At 42.8% G+C, this 27,202-nt stretch overlaps 1 protein-coding gene across 1 annotated transcript in view; it reads right to left on the bottom strand.

Moving 5' to 3' along the window:
- Positions 1-26,123, bottom strand: part of ptn (pleiotrophin) — a 49,297-nt gene extending 23,174 nt beyond the window's left edge. The window contains exon 1 of the mRNA XM_079582446.1: positions 25,946-26,123. The gene's annotated coding sequence lies outside the window, so the exon portion shown is untranslated. The remainder of the gene's footprint in view (positions 1-25,945) is intronic.
- Positions 26,124-27,202: the final 1,079 nt, after the last annotated feature.

Below are 27,202 nucleotides of genomic sequence, written 5' to 3'. Positions count from 1 at the left end.
CACACAACTTTTTGTATTCTTGTAGAATTATTTTGTATTTTGTAAACATTGAGCCTGAACTGACCAATAAAATTGTGGCTTTACCAAAGAACAAGTGCCTTCTTCCTTAAAGGCACACTGACTAACATTTTGGACTCTACTGTTACCATCAGTACAAAACATGTTCCTAATGACCAGCTCAACACAGAAAATGCTTTTTCTGCAGGGGGTAATCAAACAGTGGATTGGGATGAGAAACTAAAACCTATTGAAATCTCACATTCTACTGCCTTTGCTCAATATCTCCATGGAGACGAGCTGGAGACTTACCCACTCCCTGTAAAGTTACAGTCATGTCTTAGGAGAGCTGAGCCGCTCACAGCGAAGTTTGTGTGTGCATTCATGTGGTATTTTTCAATGATGAAAATATCTGTCATAAAATAAATGCTTGTATTTAAATTATTCGTTCTATGCGGTGTGGCTTTAAACCAGCTGAAGGAAAATAAGCTTAATGGCTTTAGTCAGTATGACTTTAGGAGTAATTCGAGGCAATCCACGACCCTGGGTAAAATCTTATATCAAGAACACACAGCAGTTTGTTCAAATGGGTGTGTATCAGTCATTGTTAAAAAAGCATCACCTGTGGTGTCACTGTTCTGGAAACCCAAATATCCATTATCAAAACCAAGACTTTAAATTATAACGCTACACGGTCTATTGCCCTTTGGTATTACCATACGTTACCTACTGCCCTGAGGCCTGGGGAAACACTTATCATATTGCAGAAAAGAGTTATTCACATTGTACATTATGCTGGATACAGGGAGCACACAAACTCACGGTTTTTGAAATCTAAACCTTAAAACTATAAGATTTAATAACATTTATATTACTCCAAGTAATGCTAAAAAGCAAGGTCCAGAATGCTTAAAAAAAAACAATAACAGGTGTTTAGTAACAAATAATTTCAATGTCTCTGTACCACAACAAAACAAATGTCTATCACAACGTGTGGAGTTGATCTATGGGATGGCCTGGATCAGCAAATAAAGGGCAGCACTTCTAAAGCTCAGATTCAAGCACAGCATACTAAATCTTTTATGTATATTGATTGTTGTATGCATGTAGTGTATACAGTATGTGTGCGCATGTACATGCGTGTGATATGCATATATACAAACTATAATATATGTTTTTCAGTCAATGAAAATGACTGCTATCATTTGTGGACATGGGTTGGTATGGTTATCGTGTATGCCCTTCTCATGTCTTAATTACTGTATGTAAAATTGTGTTTATGGAATGGTACTGGATGTACTTATTTGACATACATTTGAAACTTTACCATACAGTATACAATAACTGAATGTAAATAATATATTTTTTCAAATATGTCAATTTTGTTACGTTTTACAAAGTCAGAAGTTTACATAAGACAAGATGGATATTGGATAATGGGAAAATTCACTAAAATACAAACATAAAATTACAATACCTTTACACAATTTGGGAAAGCCCAGGTGACAATGTCGTGACCTTGGAAGCACAAGTCTGGTTCATACATGGGTGCAATTTCAAGACGCCTGAAGGTGTCACGTTCATTGGTTCAAACCATTATACACAAGTATAAAAAAGATGGAAATGTCCAGCAATCATACAGATCAGAAAAGGGTGGGTTCTGTGTCCCAGAGATGCAGTGGTCTGAAATGAGAATATCAACCCAAGAACAAATGCAAAAGACCTGAAGATGCTGAAACTGGTAAGAGTTTGTCATTATCCAGAGTGAAACAAGTTCTGTACCAACATGGGTTGAGAGAGTACTCTGCCAGGAAGAACCTCTTACTCCAAAAGAAACTTTAAAAAAACAGATTGGAGTTTGCAAATGCACACAAGGATAAAGATTGTAATTCTTTTAGACATTATCCTGTGGTTTAGCGGAATACAAACAATTGTTTGGCCATAATGACCATCATCACGTTTAGAGGAAAAAGGGGGAATCTTGACTTGCAGCCTGAGAACACCATCCCAACCTTGAAATACGGGGGTGGCAGCGTCATGCTGTGGGGTTGTTTTGCTGTGGGAGGGACTAGTGCACTTCACAAAATGGATGACATCATGAAGATAGAACACTATGTGGAAATGTTGGAGCAACATCTCAAGACAGCCAGGAAGTTAAAGCTAAGGTGCAGATGGACAATGACCCAAAGTATATGGCCTAACTGGTTACTAGAGTCTCTTTTCCACAGGCAGGCGCAACTCAGCCCAATGCCTGGTCAACCTAGTTTGTCGTGCTTTTCCGTAGCCGAGGCCAAGGCCAAATCGGTTTGACCAGGTATCCGTTTTGGGACCGACCTCTGGCTGTGACTAAAGCGTGCTAACGTGACCGTGAGTTTGCAGGAGAATTAGCACTTGATGCTTTGTTTTGCTACTTACTGAGGAACCGTTGAAATCGCAAATGGACTTATCAGGAAACGAGGAGCAGAAACTATCATGAGGCTTTACTTCAATCACGTCATGGACGACTCTTTCTGTCCAGTAAATGGACTGAAGTGGAGCAGCTTTACCTGACGCTACAAAGCTGCTCTCTTTAGGTTAGTAAGACAGAGGCTGTGTCTTTGATTTTAGTTTGACCTTGCTTCTTGTTGATGCATTACTTTCATCACATGTGCGTGGCATTATGTGCTTGGGCACGGCTATTGTGCTGCATTTGTAGCAGTGATCAAAGTCATACAGAAGCGATAGGCCAGATGATACGTTTACCCCATGAAACGAAACATTCAACAAAATACAGCTGACTTTGTGTGGCATTTATGGATAAGAATGCACTGTATGTAGTAAGCCAACAATATAAGGGGAAAAAAAAGGGAACTTTTTAACACGACCCACCCGCACCCGAAGTTTGCAGTAATTTTGACGTACCCGACCCGACCGAGTCCACGGGCCCCGCGGGTTGACCGCGGGTTTCTGGTCGACCCGCGCATCACTAGTGGGCAGAGCTGAAAAGGCATGTTCATGCAAGGTGGCCTACAAATGTGGCTCACAGTTACACCAGTTCTGTTTGGAGGAATGGGCCAAAATTCTATTGCGAGAAGCTTGTGGAAGGATATCCAAAATTTGCTACCAAACCAAAAGTTTACATACATTTCATTAATATTTAATGAAATGTATCTAATGTTATCATAAGTTTACATACTTTTGGTTCAAAAGTATGAAAACTTTTGGTTTTGTAAAACGTTATGGAGAGTTATAGAGACATAGAAGAGAGAGTTAGAGATAGAGATCTCTCCTCCTTGTGGAATTTAGCAAATAGAAATAATTTTGAAAATTCAGGGAGAAAACAGGGAGAAAAAAATGCATACCGGTATGTGTGTTTTAGTGAATGTAAACATCTGGTCCACTGTATGTATCTTACTGCCACAGACCACTGAAATATTTATGGCATGATCTACATGAAATTCAACATATGGACGTTTCGCCACGGAGGTGGATTCTTGGACGAGAGTTGTAAATATCATAGAGAGGTGTAAAAAATGATAAATACATTAATAAACTGAGATGTAATGCCACAATAAGGCTACACACACGCTCAAATGAATGGATAAACCTGTGAAACATTAATGGTTATGCTGCAATAAACCATGGCATAAGCATATAGTTTTGTAGTGTTGATTAAACTGATTCTGATTAAGTTAATTAAGTTTAAATTCTTCATTTTTTTTTGAAAGCTTAGAGCAGTTTCCTGAATATCAGTGAAAAGGCCTTATTTGCCCAAGTTACTGATTTTATTGGCCACATATAATTGCATGTTGTTCATAATTCCCCACCGAGAATAACCCTGAATGAAGTCATTTCAAAGCACTCTCTTCGTAATTCTGACTAAAGAGCCCTCTGCACCAAATGTACATCATGTGCAGATGTTTGTTTTGTGACACTCGGGAACTCAGGTCTGTGTCCTTGAGAAAAGTCAGCCAAAAATCTACTTGAGAGTGCTTTACCGGTGGAGCAGGCGCCTCACAGACATGCGACACATTGAGAGGGATTAATTTGGGAATTATTTGGTTTCTGTTTCAGTGGGCTGTGGGTTTGAGACATGACTCTTCATAGGAAAATGGTGTATCAACTGGAGGACAGACAGGCCTGCAAAGTCAAGCATTTCAGCCAATCACTGAGGCTGCAAATCACAAAATAACCCATTATTGAGCTTTATTTATAAGGCTTCATTGGAAAACAGTATTGGGGGGGAAAAAAAGGTTAAGTGGATTCCGGTGCAGTGCAGTAAATCCAGCTGGTTTGATGACTATTAGGCAATGGGGGACACTATCCTTGTGTATAAAGCCTCAATTGAGCCTTGGTAACATTTTTGATGTGTTTAGTCATAGATATCAATGGGGTTTAGTTGGCAATGATTAGAGGGAAATGCCACACATTTCTGACTTGTGTTTTGTAAAGGTCAGGCAGAGGGGGAGAGACAGTGAGGAGAAGGTCCCTGCTATCTCTTCGAACAGCCCCAGAGGATCCCCAAGGGAGCCGTGCACCGGAACAAAACAGCATGTGCGACAGTGCTGCTGCGCAAGTCCCTGTGTAGGCCTCTGTGTGTGTGTGTGTGTGGACACGCCATAGAGCTTAGTGGGAAAGGCAATGGCATTATACTGTTGTACAATAGAAAGCGCAATAATAACTGCTTTAACATTTAAGCTGGTGCTGTGGCTGTAACTCCTGCTGCGGTTGGCCAACAAACAAAAAAAGGTAAATCTATTTTTCTAGTTACATTTTTATTTTGGTATCATATTTGGTAGCTTGGTATTCTCACAGTCAAGAAGTACAGGTGAAACTTGGAAAGTTAGAATATTTTGAAAAAGTTCCTTTATTTCTGTTATACAACTTAAAATGTGAAACTAATATATGATATAGACTCATGACATGCAAAGTGACACGTCAAGTCTTTGCTTGTTATTATTTTGATGATTATGGCTTACAGTCCATTTTCAACATTTTCAAATTTTCTGAGATGTTTTATTTGGGGTTTTTACAAGCTGAGCCATAATCCTCAACATTATAACAAAGGCTTGATATATCTCACCTTGCATGATGATTTTGGCCCAAATGTTATTCCAGCAGTCACAGTTTCCAGTGCATATCCAGCTTTAGCTAGTGCCGGTCTGAATTATGCACTGGCTACTGCTAGCCGTTGGGCCAAAACCTGGGGCATGAAGTTTAATGTCTCCAAGACGGTGTGTCTGTGCTTCACAAAGCAATATGCCAGCCAACTTAACAACCAGGTTGTATTTGAGGGTCACACCATTCCTTTCTCAAATGAGACTAAACATCTGGGGGTCATCCTTACGAGTGACCTCAAATTTACGCGTTACATCGAGGAGACTTGCAAAGCAGCTCGTCAGGAAATTTTTGTTCTGAGATTTCTTAAGACAAAGCTGCCACCGAGAAGTACTGAACTACTGCTGCGCATATACAAGGCCTACATCAGATCTCGATTGGAGTACTGCTCAGTGCTGCTATGTGGTATTGGAAAAACATTGGTGAACTGTCTAGAAAGCCTACAGCGGAGATGTATGCGCATAATTCTCCAGCTGCCATACCGTGCAGAAATAGCACCTGAGCATTACAGAAGGTTAGGTCTGATCACACTGCAAACAAGACGTAACTTTGCACTGTCGTGTTTTGCATATAAAATGTATCATGGACTTTCACCCAAAGCATTGGACCAATACCGTCCCACACAAATGATTCTACCTTACAATGTACGCAGACCAAACTTTGTGTTGCCTGATGGGACGCTGCCTGTGGCGGGGGGCAGTGCGGAGGTCGTGTTTTGTTCTGGCTGTACAAATACTTAACATCCTGGACTATGGCTGTGTCACTCAGCATGGGTCTATGGGGGGAATTTAAGGGGTACCTGACAAGCAATTTCAGAAACGAACAGTTTGTGAATTTTCCATTTTGCTAGGACCTCCCTTTTTAATTTTTTAACTCTTCCAACGGTCTTATGGCCACGGAATCCAAATTTGTATTTTAACACTTGTTTCCTTTATTGTATTTTTTTGTTGTATTTAATAAAGAAATGTATGTATGAAAAAAAAAAAAAAAAAAAAATTCAGAATGTCCGAAAATTAGAATATTGTGAAAAGGGACTATATTGTCGGCTCAAAGTGTCACCCTTTCATCAGCTAATTCCCCCAAAACACCAGCAAAGTGTCCCTGAGACTTTAAAGGGTCTTTCGGTTTGGTTCAGTAGTTCGCCATCCTGGGGAAGACTGCTGACCTGACAGTTGTGCAGAAAACCATCATTGACACTTTGAATAAGGAGGGAAAGCTTCAAAAGGTAATAGCAAGAGAAGTTGGATGTTCTGTATCAAAGCACATTAATAGAGTGGAAGGGAAAAGTGTGGAGAAAAAGGTTCGCATGCCGCAGGGATGAGCGCAGCCTGGAGAGGATTGTCAGGAAAAGTCCATTCAAAAGTGTGAGGGACCTTCACAAGGAGTGGACTGAGGCTGGAGTCAGTGCATCAAGAGCCGCCACACACAGACAGATCCTGGACATGAGCTTCAAATGTCATATTCCTCTGGTTGAAGCATCCTGGTATTAAGATAAGATAAACCTTTATTAATCTCACAAAGGAGAAATTCACTTGTTACAGTCGGCGTTACTTCACAGTCTTATTGTACAGTCTGACAGCAGTGGGGATGAAGGCTTTGCGGTAGCGCTCCGTCCTGCACTGAGGGTGTCTCAGTCTGCCACTGAGAGAGCTGCTCAGCTCTTCTACAGTCCCGTGCAGTGGGTGGGAGGTGTTGTCCATGATGGAGGTGAGCTTGGCTAACACCCTCCTGTCCCTCACCTCCTCCACAGAGTCCAGGGGGCAGCCCAGGACGGAGCTGGCCCTCCTGACCAGCTTGTTCAGTCTGTTCTTGTCCCGCTCTGTGCTGCCCGGGGCCCAGCACACGGCAGCGTAGTGGAGAGCAGAGGCCACCACAGAGTCATAAAAAGTCCTGAGCAGAGGCCTGCTCACTCCGAACGACCTCAATCTCCTCAGAAGGTGGAGGCGACTTTGGCCCTTCTTGTACAGGTCGTTGGTGTTGTGGGACCAGTCCAGTTTGTTGTTGAGGTGAACACCCAGGTACTTGAAACTGTCCACCTCCTCAATGTCCTCCCCCTGGATGTTCAGCGAAGTGTGCGGTAGTGGCTTCCTCGTGAAGTCGATCACCATCTCCTTCGTCTTACTGATGTTCAAGCACAGGTGGTTGCGCTCACACCAGTCCACAAAGTCTAGGATGACCGACCGGTACTCCAGGTCGTTCCCCTTAGACACACAGCCCACGATGGCGGAGTCGTCGGAGAACTTCTGGAGATGACAGCTGTCCGTGTTGTATGTGAAGTCCGATGTGTAGATGGTGAAGAGAAACGGTGAGAGGACGGTGCCCTGAGGGGCCCCAGTGCTGCAGACGACCACCTCAGACTCACAGCTGCGCAGCCGCACATACTGTGGTCGGTCCGTGAGGTAGTCGATGGTCCATGCGGTGAGATGTTCATCCACTCCCGCGTCCTCCAGCTTCCCCCGCAGCAGCGCCGGCCTGATGGTGTTGAAGGCACTGGAGAAGTCAAAGAACATGACCCTCACAGCGTTCCCGGCGTGCTCCAGGTGCGTGAGCGCCCGCTCCGACAGGTAGATGACAGCGTCCTCCACTCCGATGTTGGGTCTGTAAGCAAACTGCAGCGGGTCAAGGGTGGGGCTTACCACAGAGCGGAGGTGGGTGAGGATGAGCGGTGGTGGGAGGTCAGGGCGACTGGTCTGTAGTGGGCCGGTTCCCTGGCGTGCGCTGTTTTAGGAACTGGAATCAGACAGGAGGTCTTCCACAGGACGGGGACCTTCTCCAGGCTGAGGCTCAGGTTGTAGATGTGGCAGAGGACCTCGGAGAGCTGGTCTGCGCAGGTCCTCAGCAGCCTGGGACTGATGCCATCTGGTCCTGCAGCTTTCCCCCGCTTCAGTCGCCTCAGCTCCCTCCTCACCTGGTCCGGTGTGATGGAGAGGGGGGAGTGAGGGGGGGACCGGTGTGGGGGTGGACTGCCGGGGGCGGGGCAGGTGCTAGAGGAAGTCCGTGTGATGGGGGCTGGAGACGTGGGTGCAGGGGGGCTGGAGGCAGGTGAAGGTGGTCGGGGGAGGGGGGCAGTGTCCACTGTGCTGGAGACGCGTGAAGAGGAGGGAGTGGGGGGAGAATCAAACCGGTTGAAATGTTCGTTGAATTCATCCGCCCCGCGCTGGTCTCCATCAGCTGTCCCTCTGGCACTCTGTCCAAAACCGGAGATGTTCTTCAGTCCCCTCCACACGTCCCGTGCGTTGCCCTGCGCCAGCTTTTGCTCCAGCTTCTCGCCATAGTCCTTCTTGGCCTTCCTGATCCTCCACTGGAGTTCATGCTGGACTCTCCTCTGCTCCTCTCTGTCCCCTGAGTTGAAAGCCCTTTTCTTTTGGTTCAGGAGGGCTTTAAGTTCAGGGGTCACCCAGGGGTGGTTGTTGGAGAAACACCGTACCTTACGGGTTGGTACAGTGTTTTCCACACAGAAGTTGATGTAGTCTGTGATGCAGTGGGTCAGGCCGTCGATGTCATCTCCATGAGAGCTGCAGATCATGTTCCAGTCTGTGGTCTGGAAACAGTCCTTAAGTCTCTCTTCAGCCTCTTCACTCCACACTTTCACAGACCTCTTCTGTGCTGGCTCCCTTCGCACCCTGGGTGTGTAATCCGGCCGCAGTAGGACGAGATTGTGGTCTGAGCGTCCGAGCGGCGGGAGGGGGGCAGAGGTGTAAGCGCCCTTCACGTTAGCATACAGAAGGTCCAGGGCATAGACTGTAAAAAATAATGGACGTCTTATGCTCACTCCTCCCTGTTTACCAGATTGACCACGGCCGTGGGGCAATTCATGGCGGATTTACAGGCTCCCCCTCCCCAGCTCTGACGAAGCATGTTCCTAAAAAGGACATACGGGCGGGATTTTCACTGTAGACTCGGCCCTTGCGTGACGTGTAGCTCGCGCTGCTCCAATGCTAACAGTCCGACCCTCATTAAGTACGAGATTTCAAAAAATCCTATTACGAAAACCAGCCTGGTTTCATATAGTGTTATTAACCCAGTGTTATCTCAGGAGGAAGATCTAGCCTAGTCTAGCGTTGAAACAATTGAAACCAGGCTTTAAAGTAGTTTTTAACGTGTCTAAACTCCAATGCTTTTCAATGGGGGCCTAGCGGCGATATGGAGGTACTGCAGCAACGGCGGAGCAATGGCGGCCCCCACGTTTGTGGTCAAAAAGCAGGGTAGCCAGCGGCCATTGGTCCAGGGTCTTATTGTTCCTTGTGTGGCACTTAACATACTGCGTGAGTGTGGGGATAGTGGCAGAAAGAGAGGCGTGATTAAAGTCACCGGTGATGAGCAGCAGGGCGCGGGGGTGACGCATCTGGGTCTGGGTCACGGTACTGTGGATGCGCTCACAGGCTGCGGCGGCGTCAGCCGAGGGAGGGATATACAAGCACAACACGACCATGTGTGAAAACTCCCTCGGTAGATACCTAGGCCTCATGCTGACGACGATCATCTCCAGGTCCCGGGTGCATATCTGTTCTTTCACGTGCACGTGTCCGGGGTGGCACCATCTCTCATTCACAAACACAGCTACTCCCCCGCCTTTCTTCTTTCCGCTCCCCTCCACACACCGGTCTGCGCGCGCGAGTTTAAATCCGTCCAGGGAAACCACAGAGTCCGGTATATTCCCGTTGAGCCACGTCTCCGTAAAGCACATCAGTCCGCACTCCCGATAAGCCCTCTGATGGCGGGTCAGTGCGGCCAGCTCCTCGGTCTTGTTCACGATGGAGCGCACATTACCCAGGATGATGGAGGGTAGCCATCTTCTCCTCTTGCGTCCACCTCTGCAGCCTCTGCGTTTTCTGCGTATCTCGGCGGGGATCACCGGCCTCTCCACATGCATGAGAGGTGAGTCCTTGAGTCCGAGAAGCTGTTCCCGTGAATAAACAAGAGGACTTTGTGTGTCACCGTGGCAACGAGAACAACAAAAAGATGCAGATCCCAAAAATGCTGAAGACATCGCAAATAAAAGGGAAAGTGCAACAAAAAACAGCTTCCCCTGTGCACAAATGCACAATGTCTAGTCTACTTGATGAAAATTTTTAAAAAAAACACGTCTATAAATAAAGATAAAAGCAAAAAGTGTAAGAGAGGTAACAGAGCCAACGTAACTAGCTGCCAGTTAGGGCCGGCGCCATAGCACCACATGCCACTAAGTACATATGCATGCATATGCATGCATATGCATGTTTAAAATCATTTTTTATTGATTTCATGTAAGGTTGTAGTCTTTTGAGATTTTGAATTTGGTTTTTTTTACAAGATGTAAGCCAAATTATAAATAATAAAGGCTTGACATATGTCACTTTGCATGTCACGAGTCTATATCATATATTAGTTTCACTTAATATTTTAATTTTCCGAGTTTCACCTGTACTGCAAGTTCACTGAATGATCCTGGCATACAGTCCAAAAATACTTTTATAGCACAATTTTCATGTTAATAGAAAAAGATAAATGGTTTCCAATATTCCCAAATTCCTTGAGCGTTTTGACTTGTATCATTAGAGATCATTTGCCCAGTAGGGTATTTTTTTCCTCCATGCCACTCCATTGTATTGCACAGCTAAATCACAGGAGGCCATTACTGCGCCAGGAGACATCTTATCAATGTGCTTTAGCTCTAGCCCTCTTTCTGTTTTTCTTCATGTCCAGAAATAGCTGGGTTTGTTCCCGTTCCCATTGGCAGTGCCTGTCTGTCTGGCTGCAGGACCGGTGCCGTGTGACGCTCCTGACAGCTCTAAAACACACCTCCATCCTGCCCGCAGCCCATTGTTTAGCAGCTGCAGTCTCCAGCTCTGCTCTCATCACCGGGACACGTTCTGTGGCCGCTCTGTGATGGCACGCATTCAGAGGTGTCTGTCTAATTAAATAAGAAACATTTATCTCTATGTAGCTGTGCGGTTGGGTGTGTGGTACTGCTCACTCAAAGCACCTAGAGTTCATTAGAGTGCGCTGGGCTTTTTTACATGCAGCGTGGAGAGTTTTGTCTGCCGTTTGATTAAGCTGTCGTCCCTTCTCCCTGCGTGTCCTCTGCTATCTGTTAGACTAACAGCTATAGAGTGTGCACCAGAATGGGCCTGCGCATAATGTGGATTCCTCTTCGCTTTAGCAATCACTGTCAGCTTAATATTGTTTAGGAGTAAAAAGATGGGATTTATTTTGAAGAAAGAAGCAACAAACGCTGTCTGTGTGTGTGTGTGCGTGTGTGTGGTAGATCTACACTTCTTGTGCTGCTTATTAAGAATAAGCTCCAAGAAAGAACACAGTATCTTGCCATGAAAGACAAAATTTCAAAGTTGTTGTTTTTTAAGGGATTTTAGGGTACAGGATCAATCTAAGCCAAGTCCTTAATATACAAGACTGTTTTTCATGTAAAAGCTAATGGTGCATTGAAGGCATCATTGCATCTGTATGCAAATGTAACAAGGATGTTGCATTGCATAATTATAACACAATACCACTACCAGTACAATGAAGTATGGGGCTATAGTGTTGTAGGAAAAATAAACATCTAAAAAACATCTGTTCTTTGAATATGTGAAATATGAGTTACTGATTCGGTCAGTTATTGTGGTTGTTTCCATTCTCGATTCTCTATTTCTTTGCAGTTGTTTTCAGATGACCATTAAGTTCAACTGTCAGTGGCTAAAGTGTCGAGTTCAGACCTTAGAAAAATCTGCTGTTGATCCTGGGTCAGTGAAGGTAAGGAAAGCACAGACGTCTTTCAAGTCGAAGTGTGCGTCAAGAAAAGAGAACAGACGTTTGACTGAGATCACGAAGAGCAGAATCAATAAAACTTTAACTATGGATGTGCAGGGGGCACACTGTGAGGAGCCATACAGTTTTCTTCAGAAGTCTCCCACCACACTGTGTGTGAGGTCCATCAATAGCTTCTTTTGATGAAACATACTCTTCCAAAACAAAATTAGTGTGCGCGGACTATTCAAACCAAAACGCTTTTTATGTTTGTGGGTTTTTATACACAGTTAACAAATAATACCTACATTGCTTTTCTACGAAGAATTCCTTAATGTTTTTTTTAATTTACATGTTTATTGTTTAGATTATATATCATTATTTTATGTAAATGTGTGTAAATTTTACATATTTTGGAGTTGCTGCTCACACTTTAGACAACAAAGTGTCTAAAGCATAAATTAATTCAAACTCTAATGACTGTAATTGACAAAATGTCAACCAAAATATAAGATAGTGTGTCTATAAACTGGTACAAGTGAGAAAATCCTGAGCCAATTCACACTTGCTCTTTGCCAACTCCCCAGTGCTAGCTTTGAGTTTATTTTGAGATATTAAGGGGCAATTGTGGTCAAAGGCGCTGATTTGATTTTGAAGCTCTCTGGTGGACGAGAACCAATGAATGGTCTTAGTGCACATGGACTTGCTGACTGGATTGATAACAGTAATGGAAACAGGTTAAAGCCATGGCCCCCATTCACTCAATCCGGCCTTTTATATTGTACAGCAACAGCAGACAGCCGTCACATCGCATCTCCTCCGCACTCGAGTGATTCTGGTTAAAGCCCCATAAATCAACCCAAACCTGAGCAACCCAACACCAGATTAATGCCGGATGAGCTGGCCACAAAATATTTTATCTTTCTCTTGAACTTACTTTAATCTGAGATAAATAAGGAACCACATCATATTGAAAACACGCCATGTTGTGGTTTTCTGGTCAGAGACACCAGGGGGAGATGAAAGACCCCCCAATCATCACGTGTGTTACCCCCAGAGGGACTACGAAAAGGATTTATTAAGGTAAATAAGTGACATAGTTCTGCTTTAAGATATACAGTATTAAGATAACACAAAATAATATGCTAAACTCTTGATCCTCTCCATGCCTGGACATAAACAAGTAACTGTAGACAAAAGTGTTCATTGTGTGACCAATTCTAGACAAAAAAGTTTCCACATAACCTTCTTGTGGCTAGTAAAAATCTGCCAATCAGCAAAACGGTTAAAGTCAAGCATTGGAATCGTTCATTAATATAGTTAGAAAGAATGATAATTATACAAAAACAGTAATGGCAACAATAATAACAAACAACATGAAAAAAGAAACAAGCATATATGTGTGCGTGTGCATGTGTGGTCAAAATATATTCAGCTCTAGACACCCACATGGTTTGAAAATCTGTCAATTTAAGTTTGCCACCAGCACTCCTCACACAAGAGACTTTCAATGTCAGCCACTGGAAATGTATAAGACCCAAGAGCTGTGGATGTGAGATATTCTGCTGTATCCTGCAGTACTTGACATGGGCAACGTCACAAGTAGATATTTTTATCCCAAGAACATTATTTTACAAAAAATATATATACATATTTTTAAAAAAAAATGGCTGGAGTGATGTCTAAAATGAATATTGATTTTAAAACAATAGTAATTCTAGAAATGCAGTGTTGGGGTAGGTTGACAGTCCTCCCTGTGTTACTGCGGCTAACCCCATCAAGACAATCATTTATAATTTTCAAACACTCTTAAGATATTATTTGAGGGCTGATGAATTTTCTCTCAAAGTGGCTTGTGAGTGGACGAACCGCGGGGAGACATATGGCTTTGGTTGCTCAGATTCTTCTTTGAATGACCAGTTCTGCATCTCTGCGGGGAAGATGTTTTTATGTTTTCTAAATCAAGTCAAGAAACATTTGGGGAGTTTGAAAGTTCACTATTTACAAATGCCAGTGCTGTACATCATATGTGGCCTAAAGTAGTATCCTGCTAAGAGATTTTAAAGTAAGTGACAGTATTTTTCACGTCTGTAGAGTTTTTTGCCCCAGGCCGGACATTGCTTGCCCCTGCTCTAAAGTGTCAAACAAAACGAAATGCACTGCTAAGTTTGGGATCGTGATGTCATATCGATAAGCATCATGGGATTTGCAGAGGGTTCATTCCATAATAAACTAATGGAGGTTTTAAAAGGTAAAATACTAGTGTAACATTTTGCGCTTAGTAGGAGCGCACTTTCAGATCGTGCCACTCCAGACTTAGCGCTTTTAACTGGGAAGTACGTGGGCTGGAGAAACCCCCATGACCAATGTCTGTGTTATGTTCAACAGCCTTTTTCCTCCAACCAGACTCCGCGGCGGGTGTACTGCCAAGGGAGAGGGGTTGTGGAGGAGTGAGGGCTGAACATGTGCTTTTGTTTTGGTCACGTTAACACAATTACGGCCACGCGAGTGCCGACCCGCACCACATCTCTTTTTCTCGGGATATGGACATAGTTTAGCTCATGATGGGGTTAATAAAGTTTTTAGTTTGACATCTGAGAGCCTATAATGCTTAAGGAAGACAAGGCAGCGCGATGAGGAAATGAATGAGAGGCTGCCATCAGAGCGCTGCTATCATGCTGCTTGTAATAAACCACGCCTCAGTCGACCGCTCCTCTTTTTATAAGTGACTCCCTCTCGCAGGTGGCGCGGGCACTTGGCGCAACAGCTGCTCCACATGGAAGATGACCATAGCGCTTGAATCTTGGACTGTCCTTGCACCAAGCACATAATCTGGCCCTTGGACACTACAGTGTATTTGATGTATTTAGTGACTAATGATTTAGCTGAACATGTAGTTGTTCCATGGCTTTTTTTCTCCACTTTTTATCCTGCGTTTAGCTAATGTTGGTCTATGGAAAATGTCTGCTAGTACCCACAGACATTTTATATTAATTTAGTTTGTCCCAGTCTTAATGGACCTGTTTTATGATACTGGTTTTATAATGTCAACTTAAGTATTGCATAAACATGTAGACCATTTCAAAATGCATTGTGTCAAACCAAGTGACCCCCTGTGCCAAAAAGATCTAAAACTGATCTTATAAGATAATACCAGGTCATAACTTGGCCAATATACCAAGTTGAAGATACAGAAACAAAACCAAACAGAGCAATAAAATAAAATCAACATGTCTCTAAATTAGACAGTGAATCGAACTGCATGGGAGCCTGATACCAGCTGAAGCAGCCCGTGTATGGCTGCGGCACCACAATATAAGAAACACTTCAGTGTATTTACCTTTAGATTAGAGAAAATACAAAAATGTCTATTCAGGCTCACCTATAATAAAATGCCATGAGCCTTTTGCAGCAGGTCATGAGTGCAAATAAATGAGCGGTCTATGCTCAGGGCTTATACCACGGTGTGCATGCAGAAAATTACTATAAGTTTATCTTTGCAGGACCTTCCCTTTGATCATTAACTTTATTTCCTTCACGGCCGCAGGTGGGTGTCTGAAATATGACTGTGGAGCTAAATGATGATTAGACTTCCCCTCTCCTGCACTCCGAGATAAATGCTGTTTATTTACCATCCACAAAAAGAAAATACTTCTGAGGTGTGCTATTCCCATGCGCAGGAAACATATTGGTTTATAAGAAAATGTAACAGTCAGTAAATGATGTATCCCTTGCGCCTTTGACCTCTTGTATGAGCCACCGCGCAGTAATGACATCACTCCCCTGTACATCTATCGCCGTTTTACCTCACACAATGGTCTTAATGTTTACTTTACCTCATTGTCATACAACACACGTGCCTTTGTTTCATTCTGCTCGATGCAATATTGATTTCCTACACATTCTCTTACTTGAATGGACTGAATAATTTCCTTGGTCCCCTCTTTTTCACAGTAACCTCCAAATGATGGCGCTTAAACCTTCTTTTTTTTCCTTTTTTTTCTCCTTCCAGTGCAGAGCTGTCATATTGAGTGAATGACCTCATCAAGCAGCACACTGGCCTCTACTGGGCAAAAGACGTTATTGCTGGAGGAAAGGAAGAAAATAGATGTGGTTTTAGGGCAAACAGAATGACTCTCTCTCTCACTTCACTCTGAAACTGTCGCCAAAATTAAATGGTTCTCAGATTAAATTCAAAGTGTAGAGCTCACTTTGTTATGGCTTTATCCAGATTTAAAGGAGCTTTACCTGACATTGTTTTCTTTAATCTAGGGTATTAGCATGATTTGTTGATGCTGTGTATGGTCAACCCAAATAGTCAATATGTGACGAAAAAAGCTTTACCCTTTTCATCACAAATTGACGGACGGCCGTGACAGTAAAAACACCCATTTCGTCACATTTTGATTCAAACAGTTTAAAAAAGGTATAGTCTCTTTAAAGCAGAACGTAACTCATGCCCCTAGAGGCCAAAAGTGCCACTTCTTAACTCATTAATTGTCTGTGAGAGTAAATACTACGCTGACTAAGACAAAGGGAGAGAGTGATATTGTACATTGTGCCACAACTCAATTACACAATGGAGATAATTTTTCCATTCCATTCCTACATCCAAAAAGGATGTAAGAAGGTAAACAAGTTACTTAGTTCTTCTTTAAAGAGGTGGTATTCTGCTTTTTGTAAGTATTTGGTATAAATGTCAAATACATCTTTATCACTATCTGACACTGGTTTGGAAATGCAAATACTGATCTGTAGCAGCTGAAACAAAATCACTACTTTCACTTTCTGATCCTCCAAGTGAGCTGATATAAGCCCCTCCCACTCCTCCCTCCAGCTATTTCAATAAAGAGGGGTAAAAATGTAAAATACACTTCTTGTCGCATGGCTGTAGTGAAACGGTAGCACATGTTTTATTTTTCGATGAAACAGCAAAGCTGAGAAAGAGATGGAGAGCTGAGGAAAACCTTTCCTGGATACGTAGGACCTCAGGAGAGGGGCTGCCGCGACGATTTTAAAAATGGCCACTGGTGAAGATCTAAACATTACTCAAAGATGCGCAAGTGGTTTGAAACACAACTCCAAGTGTGTTTTTGTTGAGATAAACTGGTAAACAAAAGTGGTTTATACCAGTATAGATACATGTATTAACCTTTCTTGCTATGTGTGCTCTCAGCTGTTTTAAAATGATACCTTCGATGTCAAAATTTAAACCAAAATAATACAAAATAAACTGAAATAAATGTAGCAAAACAAGTCAATGTATGTTTGTGTCAGTCCCACGCAAGGATGCCAGAGAATTAATTCATCAACAGCACACTGTCCTCTACTGGGGGGAAATGTGTTGATAGTCAATGAAAATAGACTTGGTTTAAGGGCAGACAGAATTGCTTTAAATGCTTTTCCCTCTAGATGAAAGGTGTCACCCACATTAGGAGCTTAGCTAAAAATACCATCTATTGTGAAGAATAGTCTGGGGAAAGCGATGGTGAAAAAAAAAAAAGAAGACATTTTTTTCCTTTTTTTCAGCTGGAAAACTAAGTGTCCTCCCATCTCCACAGACTGCTCCAGTGACAGCCTTTGAATTACCTTCTCTCATCCCTGCCTAAATTGCTCAAATATGTTTGAAGCTGATCAAACAGAAAAGGTTTTGGAGGCGTGCGGCCAGTAGCTTTCCCTGTGGGCTGCTGGGGATCAGACATAAAAACAGCTAAAGAACAAAGGCTTGTCGGGACTGTTAAAGGCGTTCGGCCCACAGTTGCCCAAAATAAAATGATCTCACTTGAATACACTCCAATGTCAAAAAACAAATAAAGTCTTGTGTCATTAGAAAAATACAGTGAATTTCCCAAGAGACATTGAAACACAACATCAAAGTGATCCACATGTAGTTTTGTAGAATCAAAGTTGTACATAAGTGCTTTGTGAAGAAGTCACTTCAGTAACATCTACAATAAACAGTTTCAATGTATATTGTAGAACAAGAGAAAATTATGATTTCTGAGTAAAGGTCAATTGTCCCAAAAGTTTGAAAAAAAACTTTTTGAATCATTAACTCATCTCATAGCCTCTTAAATAATGTGTCAAGGCAGCAGACAGGTCACAAAAACAATTAACTTTATGCATATGAAGTTTGCAAAGATCATGCTAGGCAGTGATCTTTGCCTCTTGTCTTTTTCTTTCCTTTTTCAGGGTCATTGCCCAGCAAATCCTCTTCTTTGCATATTATTCGTGTGACGCTTTAACAAAACCTTTCCACTAAAGAGCGGACATACAGTATCTGCTCTCTCAGCTGAGCTACTGATGCACAGTGGATCTGTCACATATAAATATATCAGTGTCTTTCCCCTCGTTTCACTATATAATAACCTGTCCATACTTTTGGACAAATCTAACAAAAATATGCTGCTATTTTTAACCGTTTTGAAGCAGCCTGCGATGACACTGTCACTCAGCCGCACACTGCCAGGCTCAGCCCCTCCATGAATCAAACATCGCGTGTGAAAAGACCAGATGCACAACATTCCCACACTTAGACTGGGCTGAGGCAGAGCTGTGTGACAATTATTTACCAAGATTGGGTGACAGAGGAAGATTGGCTACTCCTGAACTGTCAAGGACATGACTTTAGGTCGAAGCAAATCTTTCTCTTTTATTGCATTGTGTTTGAGCCCATTTCCCCCACATCCACCCCCACGCGCACACAAGTACACAGCCTTTATCTAAAACTATCTTCAGGCATAAATAACACCTTGTGTATAAGGATGCGCCCTGACATGGTGGGTTCTGAGAAAATTATGAAAGCTAAACATCTGAAGCAATCCACTCAGCACCTCTGTTTGAAGGTTAAACAAACACCTGTGTAGTCATGGCGAACCTTCTCAAACAAACTTGATAAATCTGCACCTTTGAACATTATTGACAGCAAATAAGGAAGCCTTATACGGTAGTATGTAGTGAAATATGCCCTTATTTCGTGATTAATTTGTTTGACATGCTCATAATCATGAGACAGGACCAGATCTGGCACCGATGTCTTTCCTCTTGTGCAAGTCTCAGAACAAATGCTATTATGTGTCCGTATGTCTTTCACATTCGTCCACATCTTGTCATTGAAATCTGTCTTCTCCACTTGGTCACAAAAACTGCTTCAGAGCTCTGTGTAAATGCCAGGCTGTGGGGTTACGGACGGTGCATGGTGGGGGTAGTGTGGTTCTAACCCGGGGCAGCAAACATGGCCTTTCAACTTGCCACTGAGCATTAAAGCCATGAGAGTAGACACCAAGGTCCTCATGTGAATGAACACCAGTGTGGATAGTGGAGTTGCACAACAGCTGACACAATCTTTTTACTGCAAACGTGTTAAACAGGAGGCACCAGCAGTCAAGGTACATTTGCCCCGTGTACAGCAGTGGGCAAGCTCACTGAGCCGACATCAAGGTGCAATAAAGCCCGTATCAACATCACATCACATCATTATCAAAGGCTGTTGGCAGTTTACAAAGCCAGGCTCTTGGTGACTCTGGTATTTTGTAAGCCAAGCATCTATGTAGCAGCACTTCCATAGATAAAGGCAGCAGGATTCTAGGTAGAAAAGAGATGAGGTTGAAAACAGACTGGAGCTGTATAAATTTACATGTATCTCGTCCACTCTGGGACTCGCTTTCAAACAGCCCGTGGACCTGTGGATTACGAGCCCCCTCTAACCCCTGCTCTCCTGTGCCTGCTCCAGCTGAGACAAAGGTCCGGGCCACAGCTCTGACCTGGTGTTTATGGACACAGGAATGTGATCTCTCCATGTGTGAAGTCGCTCGGAGGCTCCCCCCCCCCCTCTGCAGTTATTTGTTTGGACTGACCGGCTGTCTCAGTATGCTGCATGTGGAATACTAATGCATTTGGCTAATGATCCACTCCATTCTTTGCCCCCCACTTTACTTGTTTCTATCCTTTGTGCTTCCGGGTCATACAGGGAAAACACATGCAATTTAAATACTAGCTCTTAGTTGATGAGGAGCACAAAGGTGAGTCCAGATGATGTTGCAAGATAGCCAAAACTCATGGGTTCAGTAATAACACTTTGATGGGGACAAAGAAATGACCTCCTGTCTCCACTAATGATGCACTTTTTTTACAATACTGTTTTTATGACAGCTCGAGGGAAAAACATGAAGATGTCTCAGAGCTGCAGAAAAAAACTGTGGATCAGATTAAAACCTGCCGCGGTTTACCCAAGGATTAGACACCCCCTTTGGCATTATGAAGCTGTGTGAACTGTGTAAAATAATTTGAGTATTAAGCGTTAAGTTTTCTCTTTTAATGTAACTGGAACGATTTGAAAACACAGAGACCCTTAAACGATAACCTGCAAGTTTATCTGAATTGGTTAACAATACCGTTAGCAGTCCAACTGGTGCTGGGATTGAAATGAGACAATGTTCCACGGCAATGCCCGCAATCACTGCGACTTTCCATTCAGCATCACCAACCGTATCACATGGGAGTGAGCTAATGGGCTGAGGGGACACTGATGCAAACTACCTCTTGTTTTTACCGTTGCACATCCCTGCACACTCGCTGCTCACACCGAATAAATCTTCACAGGCAATAAAGTGTAGTGAATGCTTGATCATTAATGGAGGCACAATGTCTCTGCGAAAAATGGAGTTGTATAGATTGAACCAATAAATCAGAGCGTTTTGGTGGAGCTTTAGTTTAATACATATTAACAGGGTTTTTCATTTCACTTGTAAAGGATATTTTGCTTAAAAGAACAGGCCATACTGAGATATGTTCTGACCTGAGCTTAGACGAGTTGATGCGTACCTGTCTGTTCTTTGTGTATGTGCTCAGTCTCCCAAGAAGACCATGATGTTGTTAGCTTTTAGCCTCTCCTCCTCTCCTCTATTGGGCCAAACAGGGGTGAAGTTACTTTAGTAATATCTTCACTTTACGGCGTGGATGTCGAAGTGCTCCTAAAGTATTATTACGCTTCACAATATAGTACCCCTTTTTTTACCTTTTTACCCACTTAGAAAATCGACATGTTCATTTTGTGTAACTATACTTAGTTACTCACGTAACCGTATTTAAATAGGGGAAACATGGAAGAGCTTGGTCGTTTCTAATTTCACCCCCATTTGGCTCCATAGAGGAGAGGAGGAGAGGCTAAATGCTAACAACATGTTTGGTCTTTTTGCGTGACTGAGTGCACACACACGACCAGACAGGTACACATCAACTCGCCTAACCTCAGATAAGAACATATCTCAGTATGGAAAAACGGTGGAGTGTTCCTTTAAAGCAGAACTAAGCAACTCATGCCCCTAGAGGCCATAGGTGCCACTGCAGGTGTCGTAGCATGTTACTGTTGTTTACTCATTAATTGTCCATGAGAGTAAATACTAACAGAAGCTGACAGAAAAGAAAAAGGAAGGGAGGGATATTGTACATCCAATTACACAATGGAGATAATTTTTTTCACTCAAACTTGTAAATACTGCTAAAATGGCGCTAGCCTACTGTTAGCTTCTTCGTCGTGATTCCATTAGTGTGTATTGGTGGCTCAGATCCGGAGGCAGGGAAGTTGCAATTGTGGTTTTCTGGACAGAGACACCAGGGGAGATGAAAGACCCCCCCAATCATCCCATTAACACTTGTATTACCCCCAGAGAGACAACGGAGAGGATTTATTAAGGTAAACAAGTTACTTAGTTCTTCAATTAGTAGTCCTTGCTATTAATCCGTAGCAACCGATCAAATTGCGCTGCCATTATAGGGAAACTCTTATTTGCGTGGTGACAATATTCCCGGAGGTAAAAAAATGCGAAACATTTCCCTCAGCAATGTACAGGTTTATTCAGACTGGTCGGCTGGTCAGATGCCCATCCTTACAAGGCTGTCTGTTTGGGAATGCCTAATCTGATCTACATTATCTTGTTGCACAATGTAGGCTTCAGGAGCAAGAAACTTGGCACAAACATTAACAGTGGTTCACTTTTTTCGAACATGGAGAATGGCCTCACTGAAAATCAGACCATGTGCCCTCTGTGACCTCCTATTACATTTCCCCACAGACTTTTTTTTACTCCAGTCAATTAGATCTAAATCCAATGACGACAAGCAACAACAAGCAATTAGTGCAAAGTTCAAGTTAGCTGTATGCACAGGGCACACAGATTAATCCACACAGGGTCCACAGAGCAAAAAGAATATTCATAACTTCAGTATTTACCGCAATAAAATTCGCCAGCCTTCCAGCATCTTGTTACAGCTGTTTACAGAGTAAATACTACTTTATTCATACCCATATCCACACTTTTTATTCCTTTAATCATTAGCAGGATGCATTCTCACTCAGCACGGCTCCCTCTTGCTGTTGCTCAGATGACATGTTGCGTGAGCTAGACAACATCATCAGTTCATTAGAGAAATACAAACAGTACCCTCTCCCCAGTGCCTCTCACTCCAAAGACAGTACACACTCTCCTATTGGCAGGCAGCACCCGGAGGATCCCGACTCTCTCCCTCTCTCTGCCATTTGCACAACATAACATGTCGGCAGTATCTCGGTACAAATCTCTTGTTAACAGCTGCTGGTGTAGAAACAAACCAGCAACACATTAAGGCCTATTATGTTTACAAATCCAGCTCAGAGGGTTATGTGTGTGGGATACGGCGTGTCTGACTGTGCAGATGCCATTTATAGATTTAAAGGGCTATTTTTCACCAAGACAAAGAAATAAAGACATCTGCTAAATGTGAACAGGACGGGTTATTCTTGAGAAATGATGAAAGTGATTATTTTGTAAGCCTTGCCGGTAGTGCTCAGAGTTCTGAAGTGATGCTATGAGTGAGCTCCCTCTCCATGATGCACGATAAATCCTGTCAATTCAATTGTTGAAATGAACTTGTTTGCGTTCGAGGAAAAAGTTTGCAGGGATAATCGGAAACCGGGCCATTTTTAAAACAATATTCATTTCAGAATTAAAATTGTAAACCAAGTCCAGGTGTTGCTCACCATAAAGGAATTGTTTTAGCTCAGGCTTCAATTTATTATGTTTGTAGTTTATTTGTCAGTGTGTTTTGTGCTCCTCTATATTTTATCACAGAATGTTTAGAGCCATTCTGATTTAATTACAATTGTGTCTCTTTAATATAGCTTATGTTAGGGACTGCGCACTGCCCAGAAACCAATCAGTGATAACCAAATTAACTGGTAATTAATAGTCAACTAGTCGCAAATAATGAGATTATTGGTTGCAGCCTTATAGCAGTGTTCAAGCATATCCATATCTGGCCGTTGTGTGTGTGATGGCCTTTGCCCTCTCCCTTAGGTGACCTCCATCATGTCGAGGACTGAGCTGCGTGCCTGTAGCACATGTGATGGAGGGCTGTGTGACTAAAGGGGACACTAATGAGCACACTGATTTCCAACTGCAAAGCCTCAGGATATCATTAACTCAGCCGCTATGAAACGTCGCATCAAACCATAACTCAGACAATGAGAGAGAGGATGCCTTTTTCACACACAGAATATCTGAGCAAGAAAAAACAAGAAAGCCTCTTTTGAGAGCAGGAAAACCAGACGCAGCTAGAGTGCTCAAAAACAGATTAAGAGATCGGCACAAACCCTGACTTGCGTATTTTGAAATTGTTCACAAAGGGCATTAGTGATCCGTCAATGGATTCCCCTCTCACATATGGCGGCAGCACGCAGGAAACATTCTCTGGTTGTGGGCTTAGCTTGGCTTTGATTGTCTCGCCTCTTCTGCAATGGGATAGAGTGCATGTTGACATCTGCATTAGCTCTGGGTATTTTCACACATCATTTGGATTGACTGTGCAACCTGAGGAAAATGTTTGTGTGCAGTCACTACATTGATGCAGCAGAAGCAGTATTTGTCAATTATGTGGATGATTATTTTGTGTTGCTATAGTTTACCAGTTGACCTGTTATTTCCTAAGGGCAAAGTTTGCACTACCTTGTGTAGTAATATACAAGGTATAATACTATATGATCATTGTGGTTCAAAATGATCATAGGTCTCCAGGCGGCACAGTGGCTGAGCGGTGAGCGCTCTTGCCTCACAGCAAGTTTTTGCTCGGGGTACGCCGGTTTCGCCTACTACTGGTCATGTTGACGCGTCGTCACTGTGGCTCAGGACTAACTCTCCATCTGAACTACGCAAATTTTGTACAATTGTACAATGGTAAATAAAGCACTACAATGCGCTATCCTATGTATAGTGTTGACAAAAAAGAATATATTTACTCACAGTGGCCCAGCTTTACAACAGTAGCTTTACTATAACTGAAGCCCTGCAGTAAACGAATATTCATACATATGCAGTAGTAGTATATCACTCTTTTCCCAATCCAATCCAATTTTATTTATATGGCACTTATAAACAAAAAAAAAAGAAAGAATCAAAAACATGAGCAACAATTCTAAAGTAAAATAATAATAATATTTTTTTTTTAAAGTACTGTTATTTTCAACTTCCAACTACAAAAAAATATGTTTAGAAGATACAATTATTCGATTCATCCATTTATTTGGACTTATTTCCTGCCATTCCGTCCTCTGTTTTCACATCCATTGTTCTCATTTGTTTGGGACTCCCCGAATCCCATCACTCACCACTGACTCTGTTCTTGAGGGGTAACAGAGCGCCCCTCAAGAACGGTATAAACCAGGCACTCAGTGTGAAGGCCACGCTGATCTCATCCCCCTTTAGACCTCCTTTCTCTGCTGCTTCCTTGTGTCCTGCAGACCAGAAACTGGTCTATTCATACGTGCTCTTCCCTCCCCCTCTCTCTCGGGGCTGCACCCCTAACAGGTCAATTCTCTGCCTTATTGCTTCAGTCCGCCTTAAAGAAGAGAGGACATGCTGTGAAATGAACCAACTTTGTGCTTGGCCGTGACATATAGTGGTGATCACGTGGCTGAGTCTGGGGGTAAGTGTTTAACAAGAGAAAAGGGCAGAATGTGTAAAGGGCTCCAAGTGACTATAATGAAAATGCCAGCGCCTCAAATTTGTAAAGATGTTTTTTTTTTTCTTCAAGTTTGGCTCCAATGGCAGTGGTCCAATGTAATCCACATGGTCTTTCTCCCGTGCATTGCTAGTTTCTCAAGCTCATCTCCACCTTGTGTTTAATCTCCTCTTTCACGAGGACCACACCATGTGTTGATTCTGGACAAATGGAGCGGATACCTCATTTTGAGTAAGAATGAGCCAGGGGATGCCTTTGTCTGACTAGGGAATGTCCATAAGCCCATAAGACAGAGAGGAGCACTGTTTGGGCCGCAGTGGGCTGCTATACCAGGACAGGACAGAGCCATGGCAACGCAGCAGCAGGTCTGCTGGGGTATAGCACTGGTACAAAGCCGCAGCCTGGGGTTTGTCATTCCAGTCAGGCCTGACCCAAATCAGCACATCCTGAGAACTACTGGCCTTCAAGTTGCACTCATCCACAGACAATCTGAACAGGGCTTGTAAGTATTCAGCTGGTAGCAGCAACAATCAAAACAGATGTCTTTTGTAGGTTTAATTACTGCTAAAATGCTCGCGTTAATGACTCAACACTGTAGCCCAAAGCCTATGGCTGCTCATGAAATGTATTTTTCATTTGTTTACACAATATGTTTACAAGCCATTCCCCATCTGCATATAACTCTATGCATAGCTTAATGGCCGTTTATGATTTCCTTCTTTTATTATCTTCCATCAACAGCTGCAGGAAAATATCTGCTTAACATGGGAAAAGCAACAAAGACGTTATTAAGACCGTGTCAATAAAAGTGTTTACTTCAACTGTTGTCATTTTCACCAAAAGCAAAGCATTAAGACACAAATGCAAAACAGATTTTTGAACACCAGCAAAACCTGCGGGTGAGTGAACTTTCTCGACTCTGGAAAATAAAACTTTTCTTTTAGTTTAAAAGTTGATGCCAGTTGTAAACTGATCAACAAATACAACCCAGTGAACCTTTCACCCAAACACACCAAAGTCACTCTTAGTTCTCAAACACCTGAGTTTCTCTGGCTTCATGCTCAGCTGGCTGCTCAAGCAAGACCCTGCCATATCATGTAAATGGTGAGGAGAAAATAAATCCACTTACTTTATGACGGAGGTCTGGTAGTTGTAGTAGTTGTCAGAGTTTTAAGAAGTAGTTTTTGTGAGCTCTTTTCATCTGCACTTGTGCCCCTCTGCCTCAGTCTCTCCAAAACTATTTCTCTGCGGGCTGTGCAGACGATGGCTGTGTACTCCCTTTGTGTGTGTTGTGTTGAGTGTGAGAGAATTTGGTTGGCTGTCGAATACTCTTTTTCCTGACTCGTGATCAAGAGCTCATTACCCCCAAGGTCACTCCTGGGACGTCCTGCCTAGCACTCAGCCTCACACCAGAGACAACATGTGAGATGACGAATGGAGAAGACAAGGGAGAGCACAGGAGCCAAAGAGCCCAGTCAGTCTGTGGGGACAGACTAAGACATAAAAAACCCCAAAGACAGAATTGAATAGTAATAAAAATGAGAACAAAACATAAACTAACCATTGAACAAGGACGCAAGAGACGTCCATCTTTACAGTTATATAAAAGATGTTGATCCATGGAAAGTGCAATCACACCAGTCAATATGGTATTGACACACACCAGCTGGACCCTGACTTTATTTTCACTGTTTTGTTTGTTGTGTTCATTTTCACTCTTCTTCTGTTTTTCAATATACTGATTTGGTTTATTGGGAGACAAATGAAAATACATATGCTGTAATTGGCTGTAATATTTCATATCTTTAGTTTGGCCTGCTGCCATATTCTCATTGTGCTCTGTGTGCCATCCCTAAGCAGTGATAAGTGGACAGTGGCATCTGTCATATGCCAAATTAACACTATACAGTATGATACTCTCAAAAGGTACAACACTGCTGTGAGTGAAAAGTACATATGAAGTTTATTCAGGCAGCTGCTTGAATAGCCTGAAGCCCTCTGCCTGATAGCTGATATCTTTTCGATGTATTGTGCTAATAAACGGACAATCCTCTCAGTGGGTGGACTGGCAGATGGCTGATAACCCTATAGAGTAGCTCTATCCCTGTGCTCCAGAATGGACAGATTACAACACTCACAAATCAATAGCATGTACCATTAGTCCAGTCCACAGACCCACGCGCAATAACTGATGTCAGAGGGCCCTGTAACACTGTCTATACTCCACACACTCACACGACCCGGGAGCTCGTCTTTTCTGTTTTTTTTATGTTTTTTTATTCAATGTCGACAAACAAGCTTTAGCCAACAGAGAAAATGCCCCATTTGTTCATTATCATTAGATAAGCAGTTTCAGAGCCAGATACATTGTGAATGTGCTATTGAG

This window comes from Gobius niger (genome assembly GCF_951799975.1).
Source record: "Gobius niger genome assembly, chromosome: 2".
Taxonomy (NCBI): domain Eukaryota; kingdom Metazoa; phylum Chordata; class Actinopteri; order Gobiiformes; family Gobiidae; genus Gobius; species Gobius niger.
The sequence above is the reverse complement of the archived record's forward strand: the minus strand, read 5'-3'. Positions and strand labels throughout refer to the sequence as shown.